Source organism: Microcebus murinus, chromosome 3 (assembly GCF_040939455.1).
Source record: "Microcebus murinus isolate Inina chromosome 3, M.murinus_Inina_mat1.0, whole genome shotgun sequence".
Classification (NCBI taxonomy): domain Eukaryota; kingdom Metazoa; phylum Chordata; class Mammalia; order Primates; family Cheirogaleidae; genus Microcebus; species Microcebus murinus.
The window spans coordinates 86,548,415-86,573,536 of record NC_134106.1 but is presented as its reverse complement, the minus strand read 5'-3'; the positions used below and the strand labels follow the sequence as shown (position 1 = coordinate 86,573,536).

At 47.1% G+C, this 25,122-nt stretch overlaps 1 protein-coding gene and 1 long non-coding RNA gene across 5 annotated transcripts in view; one reads left to right on the top strand and one right to left on the bottom strand.

The window, feature by feature from the left end:
- The window catches only part of SH3RF3 (SH3 domain containing ring finger 3), a 315,735-nt gene that overhangs the window by 138,271 nt on the left and 152,342 nt on the right, over window positions 1–25,122 (bottom strand). The window lies entirely within an intron of this gene.
- LOC105856123 (uncharacterized) lies at window positions 1,334–23,325 on the top strand. 3 transcript variants are annotated; one of them, XR_012918631.1, is made up of 4 exons: window positions 1,334–1,418; window positions 1,610–1,701; window positions 22,548–22,591; window positions 23,240–23,325. It is a non-coding gene; the product is annotated as an uncharacterized LOC105856123 (long non-coding RNA). The 3 variants fall into 3 exon arrangements; XR_012918630.1 differs by lacking the exons at window positions 22,548–22,591; window positions 23,240–23,325 and adding an exon at window positions 18,958–19,045; XR_001146939.3 differs by lacking the exons at window positions 22,548–22,591; window positions 23,240–23,325 and adding an exon at window positions 7,763–7,849.

The window sequence follows — 25,122 nt, the reverse complement described above, 5'->3', positions numbered from 1 at the left end:
CAGGTATTTTACAGCTTCTTTAGCTTGTTAGCATTTTTCAAGGCAAGACATTGACTTTGACATCACCTTCGAGGATTATCATTAATACACTCCCATCTTAGAAAAGTACTTTTAACCTGGACATTCTCGAACTTAGAAAAGGTACGATTTCATAGTATTACCTTACTGTAAATAATGTCTTTAACCAGAGTGTGCCCCATCTTTTAGTTTACAGACTTAATTTGTACTGAAGAAGTTGCTTACTATATCACACTACAATCAGAAGGTGCCCAGGTTTTAGTTTTATAGCTGATTATATTTCAAGTTCCTTCTTCCCTTTTCCCAATTAAAAGGTTCTACCTGTTGGGTCCTGGCTTTTGATTCTTTCACTCTTTTATTCTCGTTGTTTCTTCCTTCCCCACATTTACACACTCATTTGTGGAACTCCTGCAACATGCCAGACCCTAGGCTCCAGGCTAGAGGGAGGAGTAAGACACAACCCTTTATGCACAAGGTCACCACCAGTGGGCCCAGGAGCCATGATAACAATTACAACATGATGAGAAATGTGACAAAGGAGGGACACACAATTTTCCCCTCAAGCCCAGGGAATGAGGCCACCCCCAAGCTGCTGCTGCACGATGCAACTGTTAAGATGTAAGCTGTCTACGGCCAAGAGTTTCATGTTTTGGCAAGATTAAGGAGGATTCAAAAGCAAATTTCTTTTTCTTTTCTTCTTCTTCTTCTTCTTCTTTTTTTTTTTTCCTATTCCCAGACTTTGTCAAGGCCCTCTTCCCAAGTTTGATAGCCCAATTCCTGATGTTAGTGGTATTTTGCTAGAAGGTGGGAGGGTTTACGTTCCATTCTAAACTGTTAGGAGAAGTGGGATTTAGGGAAGGTTATGTTTCACCTTAGGAACATCTGTTGACTTTGGGCTGGATGGAGTCATTTATATGTGGACGGTATAAAGCATTTTGGATTCCTGCAGATGAAGGTGCTATAAAAAGTGATGCCATTCTTATGCCATGTAAGGGATATGGCTCTTCAAACTGTCCCAGCAAGTGGTACAGCTAGTGTTACAGCTCTTGACCAGGAAAAGAACCAACCGGCACATGGAGAGTCAGAGAACAGCCTTTATTCCATCAGTAGAATCAGCATGCCACCAATTTCTGACCCCACCTTCCTTGTTCTCCTCCAGTTTTTATACCCTTGGTAGGATTGAAAGCGTGCAATCAGCAACTAGCTTTAACATCCAATCAGCAACAAGCTTTAACATCCAATCAGCAACAAGCTTTAACATCCAATCAGCAGTGGGATTCAAAAAGTATCCAATCAAGATCGCGCAAACAGCGCAGCCCATGGAGACGACGGGCACCACCGAGAACGGACACGAGGCCACCGCCTGAGGAGCCGCTGTGCCTTGGCCTAGACGGAAGCGGGTAAGGAGCGGCAGGGAGGCAGCAAGTGGCCACATCCCAGCGCCCGACAGTTTTCCCTGTCAAAACCTCTTTTCAAATTAGGCAATACAACTTTATAATAAAACCACCATGTCCTAAAATATGAACCTTTTTTAAAACAACACTCTCCAAAGAATTAATTCATAACTGAAAACTTGATTCACCCTCCTTAGGATGTGAAGCCGACTTCTAAGCCACTTGTATCTGTTACCCTGGACAAGGAAAGGAGAGAGACGAGGACCTCACTGGGTCTGGCAGCAACAAGGTGAGCTTCAAATTATGGACATTTCAGAGAGCCTGAGGGACCATTCTTAGAAAAAGCCACCCATGGCAAGGGTACAGATCAGTTAGGAGGTTTGTATTTTTGTTTTTATTTGGGGAGATATTTACAGCCAACATTGATGGAAATATTGAGAGTGAAGATGACCCTGTAGAAGACACACACACACACACACACACACACACACACACACATTCACAGGCTGGTCCGTGGCTCAGCTCAGGATTCACACTGACGAGGTCCTTGCCAGTTGGCTCCTGCACGACCATGAGCCCCCTCGTGTATGATGATCACCATGACAGCTGCAGCACCACTGCTCCCACCAGACCCAGGAGCCCACCTCCCACCGCCTGGCATGAAGAGGAACAAAGGGAACCCAGCGTCACCAAGCAGCAAGGGCCTCTACGGTCACCACAGCCCTACCCTGCACGCTGGTCCCGGCTTGGGGCTCATGTCGGTGCCTGCAGAACTTCCTGGGCTACCATCAAGGCCGACCATCAACAAAAGGAGGGCCTGGAGGACGTGATGAAGTCCCTAACGGGGAAGAGATGGCAGAGTGGAAGAAGCCCGTGCTCACTACTCTCAAGGAGGAGATCAAAAGGTACCAGCAGATGCTCACCTCTGGAGGGACTATCATAGACAGAGCATCATGAACCATCAGGGAGACTGGAGGTACCCAAAATGAAGAGGAGGGAAGCCAGGTGAACCCCTTGGCAGGACCGGTAGGTACCTGAAAATGGTGCTCACATGTGGGGAGGGGTCAGAGGAGACCCCCGAGTTCCACACTCCCCCTGTGGACACTGCAACCCGAGCTGTTCAGGGGCCCTTCCACCACAGCAGGCCTTGGAGACTGCAGCATTACCCCAGAGGGCAGGCACAGCAGGGTCCTGCTGGCTTCTGATCCCAGGTTGCTGCAACTGACACCACTCTGAGCTCTCCGCCCCAGAGGGCCCATCTACACAGGGGTCAGCGCCACTACAGCTGCCTTCTCCTCACCCCTGCCAGGCCAGAGAGGGTGTGGGCAGGACAGGAACTCTCACAAACCCTGTGACTGAGTGCCATGTGCCACCCCCTTGCCACTGGGGATCTGAGAAGATCATGGCTCCCAGCATCTGCCACCACTATGTGGATAGCACCACCACTGCTGCCACCTGAGTAGCACAACAGCAGCTGCCACCACCAGTCCTGGGCAGAAAGAAAGCTCCAGATGTTGTGATGTGTCTGTAGAGCATTGCATGCCTTCGTGGCCCTGCCAGCCATGACACGCCCAGCCACCAGAGCCCTACACTCCATGTGCTTTAGTGGCCCCCACGTGCCGTCTGCCACCCAGCCACTGTGGCCCCGTCTTCCATGTGTTGTTGCACCACTATGGCCTTGCCCAACACTCACCGCCTTGTGCTTCCAAGGCCCTGCCTGCTGCTGTAGCCTCACTCACTTCATACTGCCTTGTCACATGCCACCACTGCATTTGGACCTGGGTGAAGTAAACGCCCACAGCCCTGGTACCCATCGCTCCCATCTAAGTAGCCTTGCCAAGCCACCACTGCCATGGGGAGACTTGGGAAAAGCAAACTCCCACATCACTCAGCTCCGTGAGGAGGGAGACACCCAGCCTCCTGCCCAAGCTTCCAATAGCAGCCTGGGGACCAGCCCACTACTCTGCACGAATATTCCCTAGCATTGACTTGAGCTGTGACAACCACAAGGGAACAGGATGACACAGAAGAACAGCTGTATTACAGGCTCTCAGTGCAACCATCCTTCTCCTGCTGGGTGAGTCTTCTGGAGTACGACACAAATGAACCATCCACAGATTGCTCCTTGTTTTCACCAAGGAGGAGAGTGCCCAGCAGAGGGGAACAGGTGCACTGCAAAGTTATCTATATTGAGCTGAGAGAAGAGGATTCAGATGAGAAGGAGCCAGCATAAGAACTCTAGCAACATTTGAAAGCAAGCTGTTTTGACAGCTTCAAAAGATCACAATAGGTCTCCAGCAATGAACTTCAAGCAAAAGGAAACTGTCAAGATGAAATGTCAGGTACAGAATTCAGAATACAGATCACAAGTAAGATCAATGGGATTGATGAGAAAGTTGAAAACCAACACAGAGAAACCAATAAAATAATTCAGGGCATGAATGAAAAATTCTCTAAAGAGATAGATAACATAAGAAAAGATATAACAAAACTTAAGGAAATGAAAGGGTCATTTAGGGAATTTCAAAATAAAACAGAAAACTTTAAAAACAGACTAGACCAAACAGAAGAAAGAATTTCAGAGTATTGAAGATAAGGCTTTTGAATTAATGTAGTCTGTCAAAAATATAGAAAAAAGAATAATTAAGAATGAACAATCACTCAGAGAAGTATGGGACTATATAAAAAAAGCTCATATAAGAATCAGAGAAGGGAGAAGAAGAAAAAGCAAAAAGCATGGAAAACCTATTTGAGGAAATAAGTGAAGAAAACTTACCTGGTATTGCTAGAGATTTAGACATCTGGATACAAGATGGTCATGGAATACCTGGAGGATTCATAGCAAATAGGACATCACCAAACATAGAGTTATCAGTCTGGTCAATGTCAAAGTGAAGGAGAAAATCCTACAAGTTGTGAGATGAAAGCAACAACTAGCTTAGAAAGGAAAACTCATCAAACTTACAGCAGATCTCTCAGAAGAAACCTTACAACTCAGAATAGATTGAGGTCCCATTTTTCATCTTCTTAAACAGAATAACTGTCAGTCAAGAATTTTGTATCCTACAACACAAAGTTTCATAAATGAAGGAGAAATAGTCTTTCCCAGACAAGTAAACACTAAAGGAATTTGTCACCACTAGACCTGCCTTACAGGAAATGCTTAAAAGTGCTCTATACATGGAACAGAACAATTGATACCCACCAGTGTAAAAATACCCAAAAGATATAGCTCACAGCTCGTTTAAAACAGTAGCACAAGGGGAGAAAAAAACAACAACAAGGTATCATTCAACATGATGGACAGAGCAGTATCTCACATATCAATTCTAACATGGAACATAAACAGTCCTACTGTTCCACTTAAAAAAAAAAAAAGGTAATAGGTTGGCTGAATGGATGAAAAAACACAATGCAAATATATTCTGTCTCCAAGAAACCTATCTAACTCTCTAGGACTCTTATAGACTCAAGGTAAAGAGATGGAAAAAATATTTCATGCAAATGAAAACCAAAAATAAACAGGAGTAGCTATTCTCATATCAGACAAAATAGACTTTAAATCAACAACAGTTAAAAAAGAAAAAGATGGTCATTATAGAATGATAAATGGAGTAATTCAGCAATAAGATATAACAACCCTAAATATATATGCACCTAACACAGGAGCTCTCAGATTCGTAAAACAAATTCTATTAGATGTAAGCAAAGAGTATAAACAACAGCATCGTAAAAGTGGGAAACTTCAACACTCCACAGACAGAACCGAACAAGATCATTGAGGCAGAAAATCAACAAAGAAACACTGGACTTAAACAGAACTCTAGAACAAATGGACCTAATAGACATTTATAGAACATTCTATCTAAAAACTACAGAATATATTAATACATTTTTTCATCAGCACATGGGACACCTTTGAAGATAGACCATATTTTAGCCTGCAAAACAAGCCTCATTCAGAAAAATCAAAATCATACCATGTAACTCTCAGACCACAGGGGACTAAAACTAGAAATCAAAATTCCAAGAGGAACTCTCAAATATAAACAAAGTCATGGAAATGAACAACCTTCTGCTGGATGATCCTTGGGTCAGTGACAAAATTAAGATGGAAATCAAAAGATTTTTTTAAAAAAATGAATGACAAAGAGGACACACAAGTTCCAAAATCTATGTGGTACAAAAAAAGCAGTGCTAAGGAGGAATTTCACAGCCTTATATGCTTACATCAAAGAGACAGAAAGATCACAAATCAGCAACCTAATGTCACATCTCAAGGAACTAGAAAAAGAACAATAAACCAAACCCAAAGCTAACAGAACAAAGAAATAGCAAAGCTCAGAGCAGAACTACATGAAATGGAAACAACAACAAAAAATAACAATACACAGTCTCAATGAAACAAAAAGTTGGTTCTTTGAAAAGATAAACAAATTTGATAGACCACTAGCCACATTAATCAGAAATAGAAGAGAAAGGCCTCAAATAAGCCCTGTCAGAAATGAAAAAGGAATCATTACAACTGATACCACAGAAATACAAAATATCAGCCTTGACTACCATGAAAACCTCTACACACACAAACTAGAAAACCTAGAGAGAATGGATAAATTTTCGGAAACACACAACCTCCCAAGCTTGGATCAGGAAGAAATAGACATCCTGAACAGATGAATAATGAGTAGCAAGATTGAAACAGTAATAAAAAAATCTCCCACCAAAATAAAGTCTTGGACCAGATGAATTCACAGCCAAATTCTACCAGATCTATAAAGAACTAGCACTTATTCTACTGAAACTGTTCTATAGTATTGAAAAGAAGGGAATCCTCTCTAAATCATTCTATAAAGCCAGTATCACCTTAATATCAAAGCCAGGAAAGGACACAACAAAAAAAAGAAAACTGTAGAACAATATCCCTCATGACATAGATGCAAAAATCCTCAAGAAAATACTAGCAAACCAATTCTAACAGCACATTAAAAAGATAATTCCCCTTGATCTAGTTGGATTCATCCCAAGGATGCAAGGATGGTTCAATATATGCAAATCAATAAATGAGATTCACAACATAAACAGAAGTAGAAACAAAGACCATTTGATCATCCCAATAGATGCAGAAAAAGCATTCAATAAAATCTAGCACCCCTTCATGATAAAAACCCTAAATGAACTAGGTATAGAAAGAACATATCTCAAAATAACAAAAGCCATATATGACAAACCCACAGCCAACATCACACCAAATGGGGAAAAGTTGAAATAAAAATAAGATATGGATTCACTCTAAGTGTCCATCAATTCATGAATGGATAAAGAAGATGTGGTATGTGTATGTAGTGTGTGTCTACACACAAAGAAAAGGACATTGGAAACTAAGAAAGGGGCAGGGTGGAAGGGAGATGTGGGATAAAATCTAATATATTAGGTACAATGTACGCTATTCCAGTGATGCGCACATGAAAATCCTTGATTTCAGCACTATACAATTCAGCCATGTAACAAAAACACTTGTACCCACTTAATATTTTGAAATAAAAATAAAGAGAAAAGATCCTAATGAGCATGGAATGATGTCATTTCCTTTCAGTAAAATTAAAATATGCATGTCCAGAGTGTCCCCAGTCAAAGATGAACCACCTGCTCTCCACTTCTGCTGGGAGAGGCAGGATCTGACAGCATACAAGATGAAAACTTGAGATAACCAGAATTGCCTGGAGAAGTCTTAACACTGGGCTAGGAAGTCCTGTTAGAATTCAGAATGCCTTGTTTAGGCCCTTGTGCCCTACCCTCCACATGATGAACAGAAAGTGGCATATATAGATAGCGTACATGTGAGTACACACATGTGCACACGTTGTGTACTGCACACATTCTCAACAAACATGCTCCACCTGCCACATTACCTTCTGAAGTCAGCGAGGAGGACTGGACAGTGAAAATTCCCGGTATCAGCATAGATGAGGAGCTGGCAAATCTGTCCTGCCTCCAGTCTTTGCAAAGCAAGCCTCACTGGTCACAGGCACACCCACTCATTTACGTATCATCCTGCTGAGCAGCTGCATCAGAGGCCACACGGGCCACAAAGCAAAAACGTCAGCTGTCTGGTCCTTTACAGAAAGAGCCTGCCAACCCCTGGAACGGGACGCCGAGCGGGGGCCGCAGGGCCCCCTGTGTGGGTGTGGTGTGTGTCACACTCAAGACACTCAGCACTTCCCCTGTTAAAGCAGCGATCAGGTAATTGGTGGTGGCCTTGCAACTTGATTTGTGACAAAGTGCCTTGTTCTTGGAGGCTTGCTTTTCCCGTAAGCTGGAGATAATCGAATCTGTCCTCCCATTCCTCCTAGTAATGTAGAGAGAGAAAACTGATGACACACAAGGAGCTTTGTGTCTCTTCATGAAGAAGGTGCTGTGAAAACAAAGATGCTTGAAACGCTGCCGCCGGCTGGAATCATCACCCTCCTTTGGGGACTGGACATTCAACAGCAGCCGGCGGAGGGGCCGCGGCGAGCCCTCGCCGTGTGCCCACCGTGGGCGTGCCCGCCTGCTTCTCAAAGGGGAAAGGCAGGGGTGGCAGCTTTGCTTCCAAATGCATTTTGTATGCTACTGAGTCAATCCTGTTATTTTCTGTGATATATCTACCAGAAATTCCTTCTCAAAGTCTTCACGGTTTAATGCAACTTTGTACACTCATTTTAAAGTAAAAATGGGCCGTCAGTTGTCATTTCACCCAGTGTAGCAAACGAGACTGCCATCCAGCATGGCACCTCTTCCCCGGTGGGGGGGAGGGCCTCTCTCCTGTCCACCAGCTTCTGGGCCAAATGGTGATTCTGGGCCAAATGGTGATTTTTGACTTCCTAAAATATTTTTGAGCTTCCTAAAATACTAAAGAGCTTACAAGGCCTGTCTGAATTTTCAAAAATTAGGGAGAGGACCACCTTCTACTCTAAACTTTTTCTGATGGGTCCCAGATGTTGTCAGTCACCTAAATCAACCTTAAGGTTTTGATGACATCCGGCCATCAGTCTCACCCACATAACCCACTACCCGGCCCCAAGAGAGTTTCTTTTATTGTTGTTGTTAAGTTGCTTCATTAATAATTATACCTTCCACATTCATTTAGCATTTTAAACTTTTCTAAGCATTTTTATAAGCTTTATTTAATTTTCACTCTTATTGTCCCAACAACCCTGCAGGGTAGGAAGTGGTTTTAGTCCATTTACACATTTACTCAGCAAATGGGATTAAGTGCTTGTTATTTGCAGGGTGCTGTTCTGGCCACGGAGTTTGGCAGAGAACAGAACACTCACAGATTCCTAACCTTGGGGTCATGTTCCAGCCGGGAGGCAGTAAGGAAATGTTCAGATGTAAAGTATTGGGACTGTTAAAGACAGATTAAGTGCTAAGGGCACAAATAAACCAGAGAAGCCAGCAGGAAATGTTGTGGGGTGGGGACAGGATGGAATCTTAAGAGCATGATGCTGAGAAGGTCATGCTGAGTGACATCTGCATGCAGCGCAGGCCGCTGGGCCCAGTGCCGAGGTGGCAGCCTGGTGAAGAAGGTGGCTTCCAGGGTGGGGGCTCCAGAAGGGCTGGAACACCCCAGTGGGGGCCCTGGAAGTGCGCCTTCCTGTCCACCGCTGGAACCACAGCACGGGGCGTGCACGGGGCTGCCCCACCCACTCTTGCACCTCTGCAGCATCCTTCTTCATCCAGCCCAGTCCTGGCCCTCCCATCCAGGGAAAAGCCAGCCAGGGTCCCAGACAGACAGGCAACTAGGATGCCCTGCAAGGTGGCCTTCACTGTGGAAGGCACTCTGACCACAAGGTGGTCTTTAAATGAGTTGTTTATGATTTGAAGAAGGGGTTGGACTTTTCTACAGTCTTAGAAACCTGCCCCCCTCTTTAAGAATGTAGCACATTTACCGCTGAAATCATTCTAACCATGTCCCAGTTATTAATTCCTCTAATCTTCATAGCAACCTCAGGAGGCAAGTATTATTGTTGGTGATACTATTATATAATTATCATTATAATAATTAATATTGTAATGGAGATATCATCTCCATTTTATAGCAGAGGAAACTAAGTCGAAAAGAGGTTAAGTAACATGTTTAAGGTCATATAGCCAGTCCACCGCAGGGCTGGAGTTCCACGGTTTGTGTCCTTATCTTCTATGCTAGAGGTTCACAAACTTTTTCCCTATTAGAGCCAGTATTTTTGGCTTTGCAGGCCTCAGGTGTTGGTTGTAACTATTAGGCTCTGCCATTGTAGCAGCCATAGCACCACAGACTGTAAATACACGGGTGTGACAGTGTCCCAGTGAAACAGGTGTCAATGGATGTGACTCCGGGGCTAGGATCTGCCCATCACTGCTCAGTGCTGTGCGTGTTGCTTCACTTTTTGTCCAGTAAGCTGTGATGTCAAGTCCATGTTAACAGAGAAAATGGCTTGTTTTGTGTTTTTAAAAGTGAGAAACTCAACAGATTGATTTTTCTCAAAATCTGATGCTTAAACCAATGTATGAAACTGGTCACATCCAGTTCCCTGTGCATTTCAGTACAAGGATATGCTGGGGGATTTTCAAGGTGAAACCAATCACCCTGAACCTGAATTCTCACCTGCAGGCAGGGAATGCCTCCCCCTGACATACACAGGCAGCCCATTTCTTCTCTCCTGGTGTAGGCCTGGTGTGGCTGAGCCCCGGCAGTGTCAGACTTCGGACAAGAGCCAGGCAGGAATTGAGGTCTCTGCTGGAAAATGCCCCAGGGTGGTGCCACAGCTGCAGGACACTAGGCCGGGCAGGAGAGTGTGCAGCTCCACGCTCAAGTGTGTGCACCTTGCAGGGCCCAGCCAGCACGTGGAAGGAATGACCCAGCAGGGCTTGCTGCCTTCTGTATCCTGCCGATGTCAGGGCCCGCCAAGGTTTCACTTTCACCGTTTATTTCCATCCATCAGAACAGCTCAAAGGAACCCACTGGTTTCTGCTCATTGATTCTGTGTGGCAAGAAACACTTCAGAGCATTTGTAAGGACACAATTAACATACCGTGCAAATTAAAGGGGAAGACCTCTCTCTCACTGCCCACACTGGCACCTGAACCTCCACATGCTAACCTGGGGTGGAGGATCTGTTTCTGGAAACACTTTGCAGGGAGCTCTATAGGAAGCTCCGTAGGAATTGCTCAGCAGAGTAATCCAATGCCCTTGCCATTTCCTGCCTGGCAAATTAGAGCATATCCTGCTCACAGGGCAGTCCCAACCTCCTTAGCACTGAAAAGTGAGCTAAGAAAGGCAGAACCTTCTCCACCCAGATGGGGCTGAGTGCCTGGGAGCTTGGGCCCTGGTGTGTGGTGGGGACAGGAGAAGGCTCCATTCCATGCACATATCAGGAACCATCAGGGGCAGAGGCAGCCAGGGATCCTGGTGCCCACACCTGCTCCCCGTCCAGAAAGACCTGCACCCAGTGTGGTGGGGCTGGGCGAGCTGCGGCACCGTCAGTGAGCTGCAGGCTGACAGGGAAGGAAGGGGTGAAGCATCGCAGGCAGAGTTCACAGGGCTGATTGTACCTGGGGTCCACAAATAGAATTAGGAGAAGGAACTCTCCTAGGACAGAGCTAGGGTGGCAAAGGGAACAAGGCAGGTCGTCGGGTTGCCTCTACCCTGAACTCAGAGAGGCAAGAAGGCCTGCTGGGGGCTCATACAGGGCAGCCTGAGGGGGGCTCAAGGCACAGCCGCCTTCCTCTTGTGGGCAAAGCACCTCTTCTGCTGCTGTATACAGTCAGCCCTGGCCAATGTCTATGCTAAACAAATGCACTCGAACGACTGGTGAAAATCATGCAGTCTTCTCTCTTTAGCTAAAGCAGAAAGTCACAGAGTCCTGGTACCTGCTGCTGCTGGGCTCAGCCGGCAGCTGCAGCTAAGTGTGGACAGTTGAGCACCAGAAAGGCCCACAGAAGGACCAGCCAGGCTCTGGGGGGCAGGTGAGCTCCTCCGGGGAGGGCAGGGGCTGCAGCTCCTCTGGAAGCCGGGGTGTCTGTGCAGGGCTTTGGGGCTTACACTGTGCACTGGCAAAGGTCTGAACAGAAGACTTCTAAGAACTGTGATTAACATATCTGTTCATTCACTAAGTATTTCTTGGCCACCTACTATGTGCCAGACATGGTTCTAGGAACTGCTAATATGTTAGGAACAAAATAGACAAAAACATCTCTGCCCTAAGAGAGCACACACTTTAAAGGGGGAGAGAGACATACACCAAAATAAACCCTTAAGAATATGTAGTATATTAAAGACCATAAGTACTTCAAAGAAAATACCCAGTAAAGGGATAGGAAATGATGGTGGAGTGAAGCTGCAATTTTAAATTAAGGAGGGTGAGAAGAACTTGAGAGGGGGGAGGGAGATTCTGGGGGAAATGCCCCAGGCAGCCGGAACTTACAAACCTGGTTAAGGTCCCAGTGCACACTCCAATAAGCTTGTTTAGGATGTAAAAGAGGGGAAGGGGGGGCGAGCAGGTTGGGTGGCTGTTAATTGCCTGCAAAGGAGGAACTCTTTGGTGGCCAATTCCTGAATCCTGCTCTGGCACCCAGCCCTGAAGGGCTGGCAGAGGATCTGATCTGCACACATAAGGGGATTTCAGTTTCAGGAAACAAAATACCCAGCATTCCCAATGCACCAGAAAACAGACCCAGGCATAGAGGATGGGGAGGAATGAGAAACTGCTTTTGAGTTCATCTCCTGGTCATCTTGGAAAGAGGACCTGGGAAAGCAGGAGTCCTTTTAAGATTTTGGTCCAAAGTCAACAACAGATACTACAAATGCCTGGCTTTTCATAGGGTCGTAGGCCAGGCACTAACACCTGGCACTACCTTTATTCAACACATACTTCCGGGGGCCTCCACTGTACACACTGCACAAGGTGCAGCACCAGAGACAGACGAGTGACTTGCAGACCCTTACCAGAAAACTTCACAGCCCCTTATGGGGAAGCCTGCTTACTGATAAACACAGGTGAGAACACACACACCTCTATAGGAGTGTGTGCCTAATGATGGTGTCTGTTTGTGTATTTGCGTACATATCTGAAGTACCTATCTTTATCTGCTCATAGCTCCATTTATCCATCCATCCATCCACCATGCATCCATCCATCCAACCATCCATCTCTCTATCTGCCATGTATCCATCCACCATGCATCCATCCAACCATCATCCCTCAATCCTTTCATCCATAATCTCTCCCTCCCTCCCTCCATCCATCATCCATGTGAACTTACTATCTTCTCTGTGCCCGGCGCTGGGTGAGGTTCTAGAGATGTAATAATATAAGGGCTGACAGACACTCCCATATTCACAAAGTTTGTAAAGAAGATTTTAGATTCATAAAATACAGAACATACATGACTTCAAAACATCAACAGGGTAGAAGTCTTGCATAATTATGAGATATGCTAAGATGAGGGAAAAAAGAGAAAGAAAAGGAAGAGACAGAGAGAGATAGGCACAAGGGGGAAGAGAATTTTGCCATTTTCTTGAGTTTTGCAATAACATTTGAAATGCAAACCAAAATTGAATAAAAGGCAACATTCTTCCTTCTGCAGGCCACAGAGCTGGGCAGACTTACCACACACATTCCAGCAGCACAGACACTGGGTAGAAGATACTTCTTCCAGCCTTGCCCTCAGAGAACCTCACACACCCCGAGAGCAGGAGCAGCCAGACTGTGTATACACGCCACATGTACTTCATTACCTATGTAGCGTTTCAGACTTTTTAACCATTTGCTCAATCTAGATGGAGGCAAAGGTTTTTCAAGGGCCAGGAATGCTGTCTTCTTCCTGTGTCCACCTCTCAGTGTAAGTCAAACTGTCACCTGGAAGGGTGATGCAAGAACCCAACAGATCAAGCTGTAGTTGATCTGGACCTCAAGTCAAGAGGTTCCCCAGAGAGACTTCTAGAAACCACTCACATGCATATAACTTTCCTTCCTTCCTTGCATAGCTCCAAACATTGAACCGGCTAAAGGTGGGGTAGGGGTGAGGCTGGGCCTGTAGTGAGGAAAAGCATCTACCTCTCCTCCTTTGTGTGACACCTCTGCAGGCGATTTTACTTCCCTCTGCCTCCCTGCTTCTTGGCTCTAAGCCAAGCTGCGCACTGCCCTTGTGCAGCCCCCGGAGACAGGAAACCTCTCTGCTGAAGCTTCCTCCCCGGGGAGACCTGTCAGCTCCGCCTCGTCAGAACCCATGGCTTCCGTCTCAGAAACGCACCCAAGGGAGGCTGAGCCCAAAAGATGGGGTGGGTGATGGGGTTCCCCTGTTCTCCTGCCAACACAGCGGGGAAGGCAACCCTCCAGCCACGGCCTCTGGAACCATTGGAAGCCAGTGATTGACATCTTGTTGAAAACCTCTTAGTGGATAACACCACCTGCTGCTTTGGGGCCAGATGTTCTCACGGAGATTGGGTCTCAATGCAAAGGTGCTTTCTTCCCACGCACTGTGTTTCCCCAGAAATCTCCTGGACGGTGCTCAGACGCAGAGATTTAGAGACAACTGACGGGCTTGGTGGGGTCCGGGCAGACACTAGGCCTGGAAGCTGGGGGACCGAGGAGGAGGCTGAGTGGAGATTAAACACCACACGGCGGCTGCGTAGAGACGCCACGTGGAGGAAGCCGAAGCAGGAGAGACAGGGGCGTTTTGAGAGGAGAGCAAGTGTGGGGGAAAGAGGAGGAGCCTTCCCAGGTCGCTGGATAAAGACGACGGCCTCTGTGGACCCAGGACCCGTCCCCCAAGGAGACAGTGCAGCACCAGGACGTGAGGAAGGAAGGAAGCAGCACGTCTGTCACCACTGGCTTGAACACCCCTGGGGAAGCCTGCACCCTCTGTCCCCGGTCAGACGGTGGAGAGAGAACGTGAGTCCAGGGACTGTCTGACCCTCGGACATTCCACCTCTGGATGGCATGTTTGAAAGTATCACAGTAACAAGAAAAAGAAACAAACTGCTGAGCTGATTATGCAAAGGCCAAAAGTGAAAACCGGGACCCTGGTAAGTGGTTTGTATAAAACTCAACTGCTTTTCTATGTACCATCAGCAAGCAAGTTATATTATAGAATATATTACTTAAAAATACCTTATATTTTTGTTGCTATTTTAAATGGTGATAGGAATAAATTTAACAAAAAAAATGTGCATTCCCTTTAGGAGAATATTATGCAATTTTACCGAAAGACATTAAAGATGACCCAAATAAATTGAAGGAAATATTACGTTCTTGAGTAAGAGGATTCAGAAAAGCTGTAATTTTCTCCCAACTTGATGTACAGTTCAAACGCATTTTCATTGCATATCTCAACAGGACTTTGAAGTACTTGACAAATTGATTCAAAATGTATATGGAAGAGCGAAGGCCCCTGCCCTACTGAGTATCAAGGCTTTAAGTAAGTTACAATAATTACGAAAGTATAGTTGAATCAAGAATAGACAAACAGACCGACAGAACAGAACAGAGTCCAGCGAACACACACGTGACATGGTTTATGAGCCTGGAGGATGCCGAGGACCTGCAGGGAAAAGCCTGTTGAATACATGCTGGCAGTGAGCCTATCTATCTAGACGGATAAAAACGGTCCTCCACCTCACAACGTTATTATTTCTAGCTGAATTAAAGTCTTAAATGGGAAAAGCAAAACTTTAAAACTTTTAGAAGTTCATAAAGCTCCAGGGCAGGAGAATACTTTTTAAACCAGACACAAAACACTCCCCATAAAAGAAAATTTGTTCAGATGGACAACATTAAATTAAAAAAAAAAATCCTCCTGTTTATCAAAGCTCATTAAAGACAAAGACAGTCCACAAACTGAGAGAAGACATGAACAACATATTTCAGAACCCAGGTATTAGCATCTGGACTCTATGAATCACTCAGCAGCTACACTGGCACCCAGCTGTGGGACCCTACAGTGGCACCCGGCTGTGGAGATGGGTGCTCAGGTGTGGGGGCCCTTGCTCTGCCCTCACCTGGGGGCGCCTGGGGTGAGCTACCCAACGTGTGCCTCGGAGTCCTCACCTACGAGACAGGCATCACCAGAATAAAACTTAGCTCCCTGGGAAGGACTGAAACAGTTCATATGCCCCAAACCCCTTAGAACAACGACAATGGAATAAGCACTAGGTAAGTACCACCTACCTATCTTCAAGAAAAGATAGATCTTTCAAGAAAAGACAAAGTAACTCAAATGGGCATTGTAGAAAAAGCTATAAACATAAATAGTCCCCAAAGACACAAAGTCATTCAACAGCGCTGGTGATCGGAGAACTGCAAATTAAACACAATGAGATGCCGTTTCACACCCACCAGATTGGCAAAAATTAAAAAGTCTGGCAACAGCAAGTGCCGGCAAGAGTGTAGCAGAAAGTGTCTCTCACCACTGCTGGTGGGGGTGTAAAGCGCCTCCCTATTGCCAAGCTATCCAGTTCCAAAGAATATCGCCCAGTGTTCTCCACTACGAATTCGATTCTATGTGTGCATCAGAGAAAAAGCAGCCACCAAACGCCCATCAATTTAAAAGTGGACAATGTGTGATATACTCAAATCATGAAATACTGCACAGCAGAGAAAAGTGAATGAGTGAAATCCACGTGCATCCACATAGCTGATTCTTTGCAGGGTGGAAAAGGCACGTTGCAGAAGAACGTGCCCTGATGCCAAGTATATAATATTCAGCATCAAGGAAAGATAAATAAAATAAAGTCAACAATTCAGAAACATGTATGTACATGTCCTTAAATGTCTTACCACCGTGAAGAAAAGGGGGGGTACACACGCAGGACACCCCCTGAAGGGCCTCCCGGTCTCCACGTAAACTGTGCAGACACATTGTGTTTCACAGTGAAAATAATCATTAAAGATAAAGCACAAAGACTACTCATTTTCTAATCTAAACGCCATGCATACTTCTAACCCTCTGTGAAATTTTTTGCAGGAGCGATTTGGAATAAAATGCTATGTGGTCCGTGTTTGGATCAGCATCTTTGCTAGCAGCGGTGGCAGGGAGGACACAGTGGGGACCTGCAGCCCTAACCTGCCCGAGGCTGGCAGAGTCTGTGAGATGTTCAGAGGAGCAGGGGGGCGACACCTGGCCTGGAAACCAGAAGATGAGTGGGGATGCAGAAAGAATCCTTCTAGCAATCCGGGCTGGGACTGGGACTGCCTGCCCAGGCAGTGGTGAGTTCCGTGACAGTCTGGAATGTCGGGGGATGTCATGAATGCCAAGTCGCTGGGGGTGGCGGTGGGGGGCAGGAAGCAGGAGAAATCAAGAGAGTAAGTGGTAGTCCCTGAAATCCACTCCACTCCCCGGGTTCTACGATTTCTTGGCTCGCTCTGTGTAAACCGACCCACCCCGACTCCAGCCCTGCCAGCTGGAGGGATGGAGCGAGACACTGATCTGCAGAGAAAATTACAGACCAGTGAGTTGTTTCCGAGCACACAGAGGAAACATGGCCAAGGAACCCTGCCCTGACCCCTCGGGCTGGGTCGGAGCCAGGGCACCCTTCCTTCTAGCCTCCAGGAAAAACAAGACACAAAAATCACACACACATTTGAAAAAAAAAAACCAAAAAACGTTTCTTACTCAAGCCAAAGGCCTGTCCCAGCACAGACTTTTCCTTGCCAAAGCTGTGTGAATGCATTTTTCTGTGTCAGTCATTACTGCTTAGAAGTGGGAAGAGGAGAGGGCTTGGGGAAGCGACAGCTCCACTGCCCCTTGCCGGAGGTGGCGTGCCAGCGTGCATGCGCATCGCGGAGACGCAGAGGCTCTGCGCAGCGAGGAGAGGCACACGCTGCTCCGGGGAATGAGAAGCAGATTTCGCTGTCCGCTCTCCCCAGCTGTGCACTCGTTCCCCCCTTGAAATCAGGCGGTACTTACACCGCCATTCTCATTGCAGCTCCTTTACCAACAAAAGGGATGCACAGCCTCTGAGCAAGGCAGTCCAGAATCAAGGATCAACTTTGCTTTCTTCAAACACCACCTTTAAAAGGGCTGCTTAGCGCTTTACAAATATCAGTCGACAGATCATCAATCTGGTTTCACCTTCTATGGAGCTGGTGGCTGGAACTTTTCATTATTGTTTTAAATCGAAAAATTTAATCAAACTGTCTTTACACCCACTAGGATGGCGAAAATCAGAAAGACAGACAATAATAAGTGTTGACAAGGATGTGGAGAAACCAGAGCCCTCATACTTGCTGGTGGGAATGGAAAACGCTGCAGCCACTTTGAACAACTGTCTGGCAGGTCCTTAGTAGCTTAAAGAGAACTGCCAGGTGACCCAGCAGTTCCGCTCCTGGAGCGGTGGGAAAACGTCCTCACAAAACACACACCTGACTATCAATAGTTGCACTATCCACAGCAGTCAAACGTGAGAAGTTCTCAAATGTCCGTCTCTGATGAATGGATGAAGTGTCGGCTGGCCACGTAATGGACAATTACCCGACCACAAAAAATGAAGTACTGATCCATGCTGCACCCAAGATGAACCTTCAAAATATTATGCTACAGAAAGAGGTCAGACACAAACAGCCACCTATTATCTGATTCCATCTATGTGAAATGTCCAGAATAGACAAACCCATAGGAACTGAAATTAGATTAGTGCTTCCAGGGGCTGAGGGGACAGGGAAATAGGGGAGTAATTGCTAATGAGTGTAGGGCTTTGTTCTGGGGTGACGAAAACGTTCTGGAATTAGATAGTGGTGGTGGTTGCACAACTTTGGGACTATACTAAAAATCACTTTAAAAAGATAAAATACAAGCTTAAAAAACTAAAAGATTAGTACTCTGAGATATTTGGGAACCTAAAATAACAACGTCTCCCTGCCCACTCTTGCAGGGGGGTGGGGCGCAGGCCGCTTCCTCATCTCCTCCAGGCACTTGCTCCGGGAGCTTGGAGAGCACGGCTAGACCCCACCCAGACCCCACGCGTGCCAGGAGTCTCCAGCCCTGGTGCCAAAGCACGGCCAGGCCAGGCCAAGCTACCCTGGGGGCCTGGATTTTATGCCCTACCCATCACCGCCTCTGACATTCTTCCCGGAGAGAGCCAGCTACCAGTGACTAGCGGAGGATGCACTTAGGTTGTTTGTTTTTATAAATCTCACTGAACGTTCTCTGGGACAGTATGTCTACATATGTGTTTTTCTGTGTGTGCATTTCTGATTCCCCATGCGTGTAAGTCCCCGTTGTGGAGAGAACGCAGAACCTACAGCTGGAGCCACTCAGCCTCTTCTTCAGTCGTCCGCCTCTGTGTCACCTGCTTCACAGGCACTCACCCCTGTTGCAGCTCCTGCTACACTAACCTGATGCCCCCAGCCAAGACCTGATGAGCCAGAGGCTCTTGGTGGCCCCTGGCCCTGCTTCCCACTGCAGGAGTGCACACCTCCCCTTCCCCTCACCGCATCACCCCTGGGCACGGGCGCATCTCTCTGGAGGGCGTCCCTGGAGCTTGGCAGGAAGCCCCACAAGGCCTGCAAGCCCCTCCTGTCTCTGATAGGACATTCCCATGAGACCACCTCGGCCAGGATGATGAAGACACTGAATGGTCCTGAGAAAACCCCTCTGCAGTGCGCACTCCCAGACCCGGCCTTTCTGTGATGTCTGCCTACTCATTAAATCCTCATCCAGCCAGGGAAAAGCCTCTCGGCCTCATCTTAACATGACAAGGTTTGTGCATGGAACTTTAATTGATAGCAATAAAGCTGTCTGCCCCATATCCTGACACAGGGAGCTTCACAGACACTGGAAGCCTGATTTCTGAGAGGGAAAAGGGTCCTCATTTAAATTCTTATCTGCCGGAAATGCAAAAGAATGAGCTGATCTTCTAACCCTTAATGAATTGGAATTCACTTAGAGGGTGCCCTTTGTGCTTGGCTAATGCGTCCCTTTTAAAAGGTTATTTCTGCACTGGGCTGGCCTGTGATATTTGACCAGTAACTGCTGCAGATTTATTCATTCAGCAAATTTATTCTTGTAGTAGCTCTCGAAAATCAGCGTACACTATTACACAGCACAGGCCCCATTTGTGAAATTATTTATAGCCTTATTTAGAAATCTCAGCTTCCTTGAGACTGACAGTTTTATTGGCTGATTTCAGCTCAACTCCAAGGCAAGGAGAGCTCACCCCCTCCTCAGCCCAGCACCCCGGGTTCTTGCCCCTCCTTCCAGCTGCCAAGACTGCCCCGGAACGCCTCTGTAGGGCCTGGCTGCCCTCAGACTCAGACGGTTTACAGAGCAGGACCTGAATTATGACGTCAGCAGGAAATGCAATGACACAAAGGGAGGAGAGGTGTGGTTATTTGGGGGCTTTCAGGATGCTGGGAGGCATGGAGGGGTATTTTCTACCCATCTCTTTTCTTTCTCTCTCTTCCTCCCTTACCCCTTACCCTTCTCTCTCCTCCCTCTTTCTCCCTTCCTAGCCCTTCCCTTCATCTTTCACTGCTGTGCCTTTCAGTTGTCAAGGTGATTTTTTAAAAATAGAGCAAACTACTCTTTGAAGTGTGGTATTTGCTTTGGTGCTGAGTTATCAGGACTGATCATCTCCAGAGCTCAGCTCTGCTGGAAAACAGCCCCACCTCCCTTCACAGAAGTCCTGAAGTCCTGACCACACCAAGACTTCGAGTCAGCAGTGGGAATCCACTGGAATTTGGTCAGAACTTTGGGATTTTCATGGCCAGTCTTTGATGTTGACATGGGACCCATCCCTAATTAAACCTCTCTTCCAGCACACAGATGGTGGTGGGAAGCAGACCTCCCTTCCAAAAATCTGTCTATCCCGGAGTTGCACAGCAGGGCACCAAGGTTGACATTTGTTACAAATTTATTCATATTTACCAAATCTACTCTGCCACAAGAGGGTTTTATCTAGACAAGACTCCTAAATTGGCTTTGCAAAATTTAATCCTCTATTGATTGGGCTCATCTCCTGTAATCCATCTAGTCATTGAAGAGCGTTTGCTAAATTTCTATCTTAATAAAAACACCAACCACCACATTCATCTTCCTTTGTTAAATGGAAACAAGGCATAATCTAATTTTTAAAATACTGTAAGCAGATAATCAAAATTCAACAACTGTGTGCCCTGAACTCAACTAATTTCCACTTCAAATGCATCTAATCCACGTAGGCTCCGGCAATGAATGATGATGTTCTGGTGAGGAAGAGGCAATTTGCATGCCACATTTGCTCCACCAATTTACTAAATTAAGTGGCAAGATAATAAAGGAATGGCGTTTTGATGAAAACAGTCTAATTAAAAGTGAATCTGAGAACATAAAGTTTGAGTTCTATTACTGACTGCACACCTCAAAGAATGCAAACAACAACCTAGCAGCGTTTGAGGGCTGCATTCGTGCATCCTCGCAGGTGTGTGTCTGTGGGTCTTTCTTCCATGAATAGTACTGCTTGTCGTTAATAATTATCAGCCGTAATCGGTACTTACGTTGATTTAACTTGCCAGTAATAGCAGCCTTGTGGAGCTTCTATGGAACAACCTTGGAAGCTTTACATACACTTTAATCTGCATTTTAAAACCCTGCAAGATGGGCACTTTGTAGATCAAGGGTCTGCAGTCTAGAAAGGTTAACATAGGCGAGGACTGTAGTGGGGCAGGATCTGAACCCTGTCCCCAGTCATCCCATCGGACCACTCTGCCTGTCGCATATGCCAAGCAAAGCACCATGTCTCGAGAGAGTTGTATTTTCCTCCAGCAGGAAGTTCATTTGCCTGACATTGTTTATTCACCTGCTGGATTTGCTCCTGGGCTGACATCTTTACAGGGGAGGAATATAAATAATTTTATAAGAACAACAGTTCTGGGGGGAGGGAGAGGGGGCAGGGGCAATATTTGTAACCCTAACAATATTTTTACCTCCATAATCTGATGAAATAAATAAAAAAAAATAAAATGATTGTGCTACTCAGAAAAAAAAAAAAAAGAACAACAGTTCTGCATGTTGAGTATGACAGAGCTAGAATCCATCACCAGTTTTGGTGACCCAGTAAGCAGAGGGTTTAGACATTCTGATTAGGTTGGGAGAGGCCTAAACTGCTCCCAGACAACAAATATAGATCCAGCATGTAGGATAACCCCACTTTTAGCATGAAAGGGGCACAGCTGCTCTAGGATTAGCAAATGCACAGAGGAAGCTGCAATTCACTGCTGAGGATATGGACTGAAGGTGGTTGTTCTAGCAGGAAAGGTGATTGTGAACTGGCTGCGCTAGGCCTGACGTCGTGCGTGCTGCCTCAGGTGGGCGCGGGAAAGAGCCAGAGCCTGCACTTCTGCTCCAGTGTAGATGGCCGCTGGCTACTGTGCAGAGGACAGGAAGGAGGCCTCTCCTCTGAGTTCTCATCATCCTCCTCTGCCAGGAACCAGCCCTCCAAGGCGGAATCAGAGACAGTGTCGCCAGCAGCAGCAAGCTCAAGACCAGCCATGGTCACAAACCCTGAGCTAAGAGGAGTCACTTTATTTCCACTGACTTAAGTGATCACAAGTGGGGATTTGGTTCCAGGCCTAATGAAAGGGCCATAAAAGCCCCCCCCCCCCCAGCCTCAAGGCGGGAGCTCCAGGAAGACCTCAATGGAAGCACCTTGTGCTGGGAACTTCCGGAACAGCACCCCTCACCCTCTCTGACCCTCTCGCTTCTCTCAGCTGCTTGTTCACCTGCTCTCGCCGGGAGGGACCCCAGACATACCACCCAGAATGCAAGGCAAACAGACCAACATTGTCACTGGCTCTCTCTCTTTTAGGGGACAGAGGTGCTTTAGTCTGGCTGGACAAGGCTGCAGTTTGGACGGAGGGAAGAGAGGAGCAGCCACAGATGGCCAGGCAGGCGAGCAGGTAGCCGGGCCGCAGCTGCCCACACACCGTCCGGCTCTGGCCCTGCGCTCCTCAACTTAGCACATTTTTAAAATGGTGGGAGAGGAAGATAAAGGGAGTGTTTAAAACCAACAGAGATGATAACAGAAGATGGGAGAGGGTGGCCTTTCTGCTCTGTAACAAGCCCCACTGGGGTTGTTCTCTGCACCGTAGGCTCCTTCCACTGGAACACAGACCTGCACTAACCTGTGTTTCTCTCCACCAGGACCGAGAGAGCCAAGCGCTGTCAGCCACACTCTCAGCCCGCAGGTGGGTGGGAAGCCCCTGGTGCTCCTGGGGCCACTGAGCCCGCAGGCAGGCACAGCGGAGGATTTCTGTCTCCTTCCTGCCAACTGCCCTCCCCAGGTTTAGGATAAGGGGGAAATAAGAGTTTATATCAGGATGCCTTAGGGACGAATTCTTTCTCAATTCCAAGTAAGACACTTGGTCCTGCAAAACTGTGCTGCTGTCACTTCTATGGAGGGACAGCCAAGAACAAGGTGCTGGAGAGAACGCCAGGCCACCCCCACGTAGGCTGGGAAGGGGGCTCCTCCTCTGCAGACACAGTAGCCACTGTCCCCAGTGCCTGCCATTCCAGGCTGGACACAAGCAGTGGGCCTGGGCGCTGCTCTGGGAATGAAGGTCCATTCATTTCCCATCTTTAAACCCAGGGAGATGAGTGCTTTGATCTGTTCTGGACAGAAACTTTAAATAAGGATATTCTTAGGGAAGTTTTGAAGTACAGTTTCATTGCATATTTAATCCTCTTGGCTCACCTACAGGAGGCAAGAAATTCCACTTGGATTTGGTTCCAGAAGTTCATCCCTCTTTCTTCTCAAAGCCAACCTCTGCCTTTGAGCAGAGGGATGGCCTCGGGCCAGAGCTAATTGGGGCTTATCTTTTATACTTTGTCTTTAGATGGTAACACCCGAAGGGTCAGCACCCGGCAGCTGGCCAGGGAGGCCCCAGTTTCTGGCCGGAGCATGAGCCAAGAAACCATGTGGGCTTCACAAAGGCCTCAATGTCACCAGCTGCCCCCGAATGTGGGCACAAGACGACGGTTCACATCAGACCCTGGTTATCGTCACCCTGACTTTGAACCAACACACCCCTCGAGAGCAAACCGCAGTTCTGGGGCGTCCTGTATGCCTCAGAAGATCCCAAAACAGCTGTGATTCAATCACTCTGACAAATGAGTATTCTGACAGCCACCCTGACTTTGAGAGCAGGCCTTCCACATCGGCTGGTGCTCAGGGGCATTCCTTCCTTGCACCCAGGCGTGTGCCGCAAGCTGGCCAAGAGCAAACGCCGGGGACGGGCTTGTGCGTCTGGGATGTACGCAGCCAGGCACGCCAGGAGGAGCAGCCGGATGGAAATGCTCCCAAACATCTGGGGCTGCGCTTCAGATTTCAAAGTGATTCTTCTGCTTGCACAACTTTACAATCTTGGCATTTGCCAAATGCTTATGTTTTGCTTAATCTGAAATTAGGCAAGGATTTCAACTCTCTCAATATCCCTAGAATGGTTTTTCTGCATACAGGGAGCTTTTCTGCATACTGAAATTCAGCCTGTAATTCATGGTTTAGTGAAACAGAAGGAGAGGGGAAAAAAAAATCACAGTTAGCCTCTTTCCCTCCACTTTCTGATACCTGGCCTCTGCTCAGATGCAGTTCCTCCCTGCCTCGGCTGGTCAGGAAAGGCTTTTTTTTCAGAAAAGCTTTGGTCAGGAAAGGCGGCAGAGCTGCCCAAGCCCCCTCGGCTGTCCCACCAGTGAGCTGCGTGACCGGACTCTCCCAGCCTGCCCAGGGCTAGGGCGGGGCCTGCCCAGCTGCCTCGGGACAGTGCCACCTCCAGTCCCCTTGCTGATGTGAGAGGCCAGGCCTGGCACTCAGTTCCCAAGCAAGAAACACCACACTAGCAGAGTCTGTCCAAGCGGGAGGTCAGCTGGGGTCCTGCAAACCCCAAAACAGAGGATGAAGACTTCTGGCACACAAACCCCGCAGCTTTGCTCATAACTGCCAGCATGTGGAAGTGAGTGCGTGTCCTTCAGGGGTGGATGGACCCCCACGCTGTGGTCTACCCGGCAATGGAGCACCATTCAGTGATAAAAAGAAATGAATCATTAAGCCATGCAATGACATGGAGGGACATTAAACACTTAATAAGTGAAAGAAGTCAGCCTGCAAAGGCTACATACCGCATGAGTCCAACTGTGGGACACTCGGGAAAAGGCAAAACTATAGAGACAGTAAAAAGATCCGTCCTTGCCAGGGTTGTTAAGGGAGGGATGAATAGGCTGATCGGAGAGTTTTTAGGGCCCTGAAACTACTCCGTATGAGACTGTAATGGGAGGTACGTGGCACCATACATTTGTTCAAACCTATGGAATATGCAACACCAAGACTGAACCTTAATGTGAACTCTGGACTCTGAGCGATTATGATGTGTCAACGCAGGCTCGTCAAGTGTAATAACTGCCCACTCTGGGGGACTGTTGATGTTGGGGAGGCTGTGCATGTGTTGGGGCAGGGGGGACATACGGGAAATCTCTGTACCTTCTGCTCAATCTTGCTATGAGCCCAAAACTGCTCTCAAAAAATAAAATCGACTTTTTTTTTTTTTAAAAAAAGCAGAGGGACTACCTAAGAGGTGTGACAAGTACTCTTTGCATCACGGGCTATGTTGTCAAAGGCCACCATGTAGTAATGATCATGGTGACAGCACACCTGCAGTTCTGCTGTGATGGACAGGAGGCCAGGGTCAGGGACAGACACACACACTCCAGGGTCCTCTCCAGCAGT